Here is a 6,701-nt window from a genome sequence, read left to right as displayed (position 1 = left end):
AGGTCATCAAGTCCAACCCTTTACCACAGAGCTCAAGGCTAGACCATGGCACCAAGTGCCACGTCCAATCTTGCCTTGAACAGCTCCAGGGACGGCGACTCCACCACCTCCCCGGGCAGCCCATTCCAGTGTCCAATGACTCTCTCAGTGAAGAACTTTCTCCTCACCTCGAGCCTAAATTTCCCCTGGCGCAGCTTGAGGCTGTGACAGAACAAGAGGGAATGCCCCCAAGCTGTGACTGTGTAGATTTAGACTAGATATTAAGGGAAAAAAATTCACAGAAAGAGTGGTCAGGCATTGGAATGGGCTGCCCAAGGAGGTGTTTGAGTCATCAACCCTGGATGCATTTAAAGGTTGTTTGGATGTGATGCTTGGGAATGGTTTGGGGTGAACATTGTGGAGTAGGATTATTGGTCAGATTTGGTAACCCCGAGAGTCTTTTCCAACCTGAGTGTTTCTGTGATTCTGTAATTTTTCTTGTATACACATGGCAGAAATCTTCCCCACCCCCCTTCCCCTCCCATTCCCTGTTCTTTTCAAGAGATGCTGCTACTGTCTTGTTTATTGTGTAATCATCTGCAATCATGACATTTGTGTGCTATTTCAAGTACTAAAATAATAAGACACAGAGCTCTGAGCAATTCCTCCACCTACAGCTGACTTGACGGGCTAGAGAACAACAAAAAGTCCTGACAGACAAAAAGGCACAAATGGAGAAAGACACTTTGCTTCTAGCCTTAATTTGTTGGAAAGCATTAATCAAGGAGCAAGTCATCAACAGACGTACACCATCTCAGTATCACACAGTATCACAGTATCAACAAGGTTGGAAAAGACCTCACAGATCATCAAGTCCAACCCTTTACCACAATTCTCAAGGCCAGACCATGGCACCAAGTGCCACATCCAATCTTGCCTTGAACAGCTCCAGGGACGGCGATTCCACCACCTCCCTGGGCAGCCTATTCCAGTATCCAATGACTCTCTCAGTGAAGAACTTTCTCCTCACCTCAAGCCTAAATTTCCCCTGACGTAGCTTGAGGCTGTGCATTTGTGTCAGTACGGCACATGCTAGCAATGCCAGCAACTGCCAGGTCTTATAAGCTTCAACTTTAATTCTCAGATGCAAATGAACTAAAGATGATAATGAACTAGTCTACAGAAAAGTTGGGTAACATGCATAATACAACACAAAAGCTGATTGCCCAGTCTGATGATATTATTAACACATGTTATATGGCAACAAATCATAAATTACTTTATCAATCATCAAGCACTCCTCAATGTCTTATCAAAGTTGAGCCAGTAGTTGGGAATTAAAAAAAAAAAAAAGGAAAGGGAAGAAAGGGATCATACTCAGGCTGTGATTACAGTTCAGGAACTGAAAAGTTATTTATTTGTAGATGTTTAAGTCTCTTGAAAGGAAGTTTCATAGAGGCTGAATTAAATAATTTATCTCACATAAAGAAGGCATTATACTTGCAACATGTAAATATTGACTGACTGAGCTAATGAGTAGCTGTGTATGAACAACTGGAGTCTAGAGCAGACAGCTTTGTATATTTTACAGTCTCTTGTACCTGAGCCAACAATTGATAGTGCAGGAGATCAAAGCCTTGATACAGAGATGCCAAACAATCTGTGTATAAATGTGCTCCTCAAAAAGCGATAAGAGCACAAAAGAAGTTTTAAGATACTTTCACCATGATTTAAGTGATAAATAGCTAATTACGCTGATGAGCTGTGTTAAAGTTGCACCTAACACTAAAAATGTACCAATAGGATAGAAGTTCAGAAAATGCTTTCTGGTTTTCCCCTAAATTTGTAAACGAGAAGGTGCTTTACATTAAAAGCAGCCATGGTTTTTTTCTGTTCTCAAAGGGAATTTTTTCATTTAACTCCTTAATTACCACTTCAGACTTTATGTAGTGGCCTAGGATGTGATAGTTTAACTGAGTTATTTAAGGAAACGAGTAAGAAAAATGCCTTCAATGGCCACAAGATGCTTCCTAGCAATGCCTGCTCAATTAAGGTCATTATTAACACATCAAGGTCAATATTGACAGAACGATAACATTAAGCCTGAGATTCAAGCCTCTTCCTAGTTTCTCTTATAGTTATACTGCCTAATTTATGAGCAGACTGAGCATGCTATACCTCCATGAGTTACTCTAGAGAGAAAAAAAAATCAGTTAAAAGTACAAAAGCAGTAAAGATAAATTTTACAACCATCTTGCTGTGATGGTAGAACTACAGGAAGCACTGCACTGCAGTGCCTTCAGCAATCTGATAGATGCTTTTATTCCTATATAATGTTTGAAGGGTTAAATTGTGGGCACAAGTATTTTCTACACATATAACAAAGTACTTGGCTTCTTTGCTTTTTATTATGCAATGAAAGACAACAAGTCAGAAGTACAAATGTAACACTTACTGCTGCTCTTGGAAACGAACATTATAGCCCTCTCTCTTGATTTGTTTTCTCACGCTGTACCAATAAATTGGCTAGAACAAAAGGAAAAGGTGAACAACTGAACAACTGATGCTTAGTTACTGCTCTATAGTACCCAGAGGCACATAAGCTGGAAAGGAACTGAGGGAAAAAAGCACCTCTCCATGCAGAAGTATATTTAAAACCACCCAGAAGTACCATTTTGCACTAATTCTGCTGAGCTAGAAATGAGCAAGGCAATGATCTACCAAACCCACAACTGAGTTCAGGGGAGAATTGTGTCAGACTGACTTCTGTGATAGTTTTAAGTACGAGGATGCCTTCTAACAATACAGTCTGAATGATGTAGCTAACCATTCTTGCATTGTAGGATCAGCTTGGGTATAAGCAGCAGCCAGGGTATGACACTCAGCCTGTGTGTCTTTGCTGAGAGGACAGGTTTCACACAGCAGTCTGAGCTCAAAGATGCATGCAGCCTCTGGCTCCCACACAGCAAAAGCAAAACTGAGTGCCAATCAAAGGCAGTAGCTTTATTATTCCCCACCACAAGCACAGGGAGAGGCTTTACTCCTCCTCTGCACTGGCTCCTGTCCCCTGTTCCTCTGTCTCCACATGGCCCTGGGAACATGAGTGACGCTGGTGTGGCTACAGGAATGATGCACCAGTTCATAAGAGCACAACCCCACACACAAACACACTGCAAGGTGAGAATTTCTTATTTTGCATGACCTGTCTCTTTGTCTCCTTTGGAAACTCTCCATTTCTAGGGAGAGTTGGAATGTCCTTTCTTCCTCTTGAAGAGGAAAGGAGACCCTATAGATTTAATGACAGGTAAATGAAAAAAATAATGAAATCAATCTATTAATGTCTGATTTCACAGCATATTCACTCCTTGGCCTCTGCAGTGCCTGCACACTCAGATGTCCTTAGAAAATCCTCCAGTAAAATAACAGTGAATAATAATGCAGCTCTATAACTTCTTAGTGTATTTTCTAGTCAAACTGGGAAGGAGTAAATACAATACCTGGGACTTAAGTCAAGTGTGGCTGCACAGCAATAAAACAAAAACCAGGGCAGTAAATATGTCCTAGAGCAAAAGACTAAGTATTTTGTATTTATTTAGCCAACTACAACTGGTAGATACTAAAGGCTAAAGTGTAACATCACAGTTTACAAGTGCCTATGTAGGAACCAAAAGTGTAATAAAGGCCTCTGGGGAATTATGCCCAGGTTCCAGCTAGGTGCCATTCACGGTACCTTTGTGCTCTGCAGGCAATACCTCATGGTGCAGACCCTGTGAGTGATCTTCTTTTGACTCAACACCTTATGGAGAGACACAAGGCCACGCTGCAGCTGCACACACAGAATAGCTGCTTCACTCTGTGTCTCCTAGATTTGCAGGCTATAAAATGGAGGGAATCATGTCCCCAGTTGAGGGTTCTCCTTCTGCTTGGGAAAGAGAGTGTAAAGCAAGCTGCCTCTTGCAAATCTCTTCTGTAGCACTGTGCCATGTGGTGAACACACTCATACAAATAATTTATGAACAAGGATAAATGATCACATACCATGCTGAGTACTGTCACCATGAATCTCAGCATCTCCACATTACACAGTTTTGGAGGGCAGTTGTGAGAAAAGCTGGTGTTTGGGCACTGAACCTTATAGTATTTCTGGAAACCACCCAAGCCCCAGTTGTCAGAGAATCACAGGAGCACAGAATAGTAGGGGTTGGAAAGAACCTCTGGAGGTCATGGAATCATAGAATCATAGAGTCAACCAGGTTGGAAGAGACCTCCAAGATCATCCAGTCCAACCTAGCACCCAGCCCTAGCCAGTCAACTAGACCATGGCACTAAGTGCCTCATCCAGGCTTTTCTCGAACACCTCCAGGGACAGTGACTCCACCACCTCCCTGGGCAGCCCATTCCAATGCCAATCACTCTCTCTGTGAAGAACTTCCTCCTCACATCCAGCCTGTACTTCCCCCGGCACAACTTGAGACTGTGTCCCCTTGTTCTATTGCTGGTTGCCTGGGAGAAGAGACCAACCCCCACCTGGCTACAATGTCCCTTCAGGTAGTTGTAGACAGCAATGAGGTCACCCCTGAGCCTCCTCTTCTCCAGGCTAAACAACCCCAGCTCCCTCAGCCTCTCCTCATAGGGAGAGGTCATCTACTCCAACCCTCCTGCTAAAGCAGGTTCAACTAGGGCGGGTTGCACAGGATTGCATGCAGGCAGGTTCTGAATATCTCCAGAGAAGACTCCACAACATCTCTGGGAGGCCTGTCGCAGGGCTCTGGCACTCTCACAGCAAGTCACAATTCGTGCAGTGCTGCAAGCTCAGTAAGCTGGTGAATGCCCTGTGGAAACACCAGGGTGCTGAGAGAGCTGGGAGACGAGCAGGCCAAGCCACTCTCCATCATTTATCAACAGTCCTGGCTCACTGGAGAGCTCGCTGAAGACTGGAAGCTGGCCAGTGTGGTGCACAAACACAAGAAGGGTCAGAAGGGGGACCTGAGAAATTACAGACCTGTCAGCCTGACCTCAGTGCCAGGCGAAATAATGGAATGCATCATCCTGAGCACAATCACAGGGCACCCACAGCATGGCCAGGGGATCAGACCCAGCCAGCACGGATTTAGGAGGGGCAGGTCCTGCTTGACCAACTTGATTTCTTTTTATGACCAGGTAACCTGCCTGGTGGATGTGGGGAAGGCTGTGGATGTAGTCTATTTGGACTTCAGCAAGGCCTTTGACACTGTCTGACACAGCAAACTCCTGGCAAAGCTGGCAGCCTATGGCTTGGACAGGGGCACTCTGTGCTGGATGGCTGGACCCAGAGAGTGGTGGAGAATGGTGCCACATCCAGTTGGCAGCCAAGTCACTAGTGGTGTGCCCCAGGGATCAGCGCTGGGCCCAGTCCTGTTTAATATCTTCACTGATGATCTGGATTGAGAGGATTGAATCCTCCAGCAGTAAGTTTGCAGATGACACCAAGTTGGGAGCAAGTGTCAACCTGTTAGAGGGCAGGAGGGCTCTGCAGAGGGACCTGGGCAGGCTGCATAGATGGGCACAGTCCATTGCCATGAGCTTCAACAAGTCCAGGTGCCAGGTTCTGCACTTTGGCCACAACAAACCCATGCAGTGCTACAGGCTGGGGACAGGGTGGCTGGAGAGCAGCCAGGCAGAGACAGACCTGGGGATACTGGATGAGAGCTGACTGAACATGAGCCAGCAGTGTGCCCAGGTGGGCAAGAAGGCCAAGGGCATCCTAGCCTGTATCAGAAATAGTGTGGCCAGCAGGACCAGGGAAGTCATTCTGCCCCTGTGCTCAGCGTTGGTCAGGCCACACCTTGAGTACTGTGTCCAGTTCTGGGCCCCTCAATTTAGGAGAGATGCTGAGGTGCTTGAACATGCCCAGAGAAGGGCAACAAGGCTGGTGAGGGGCTGCAGCACAGCCCTATGAGGAGCAGCTGAGGGAGCTGGGGTTGTTCAGCCTGGAGGAGAGGAGGCTCAGGAGAGACCTTATGGCTCTCTACAACTACCTGAAAGGAGGTGGTAGCCTCCTTTCTTCCACCAGGCAACCAGTGACAGAACAAGAGGACACAGCTTCAAGCCATCCCAATGCAGGTTCATGTGGATGTTAGGAAGTTCTTCACAGAAAGAGTGATTGGCTTTGGAATGGGCTGCCTGGGGAGGTGATTTACCACCCCTGAAGGTGTTTAAAAGGAGGCTGGATGAGGTACTTAGTGCCATGGTTTAGTTAGAAGGTGTTAAGTGATAGGTTGGACTGGATGATCTCAAAGCTCTTTTTCCACTTGGTTAATTCTGTGATTCTGTGAACACACGGAAATGCCAGGCTCTTCAATAGTTCCCTACCTTCTTGTGATTGATCATCTACGGAAATTATACACACACACACACATATACGTATATAGCATATCCCCCAGAGCTGAATTTGTCATTAGCTATAATTTAGCAATCAAATAACTTATTGTTTTAACACAGAATGGTGAAACCACCACAAATTTGCAAAACCCGAGCAAACTATACTTGCAGAACACACTCATGAGTTTATGATCAATTTTCTTACCTGCTCTATCATCTTAGCAGCTCTTGATACTGGATAACTACTTACCAAAGTTTGGCAGGCGAGTCTTAGAAATTTTTGACAGTTGTAAATTTCCTATTTCTGACTGCAAAAGATAACCACAGCTGTTTCCAGCAGCTTCCCAAGAAAAATGCTTCTC

This window comes from Pogoniulus pusillus, chromosome 1 (genome assembly GCF_015220805.1).
Source record: "Pogoniulus pusillus isolate bPogPus1 chromosome 1, bPogPus1.pri, whole genome shotgun sequence".
Lineage (NCBI taxonomy): Eukaryota > Metazoa > Chordata > Aves > Piciformes > Lybiidae > Pogoniulus > Pogoniulus pusillus.
The sequence above is the reverse complement of the archived record's forward strand: the minus strand, read 5'-3'. Positions refer to the sequence as shown.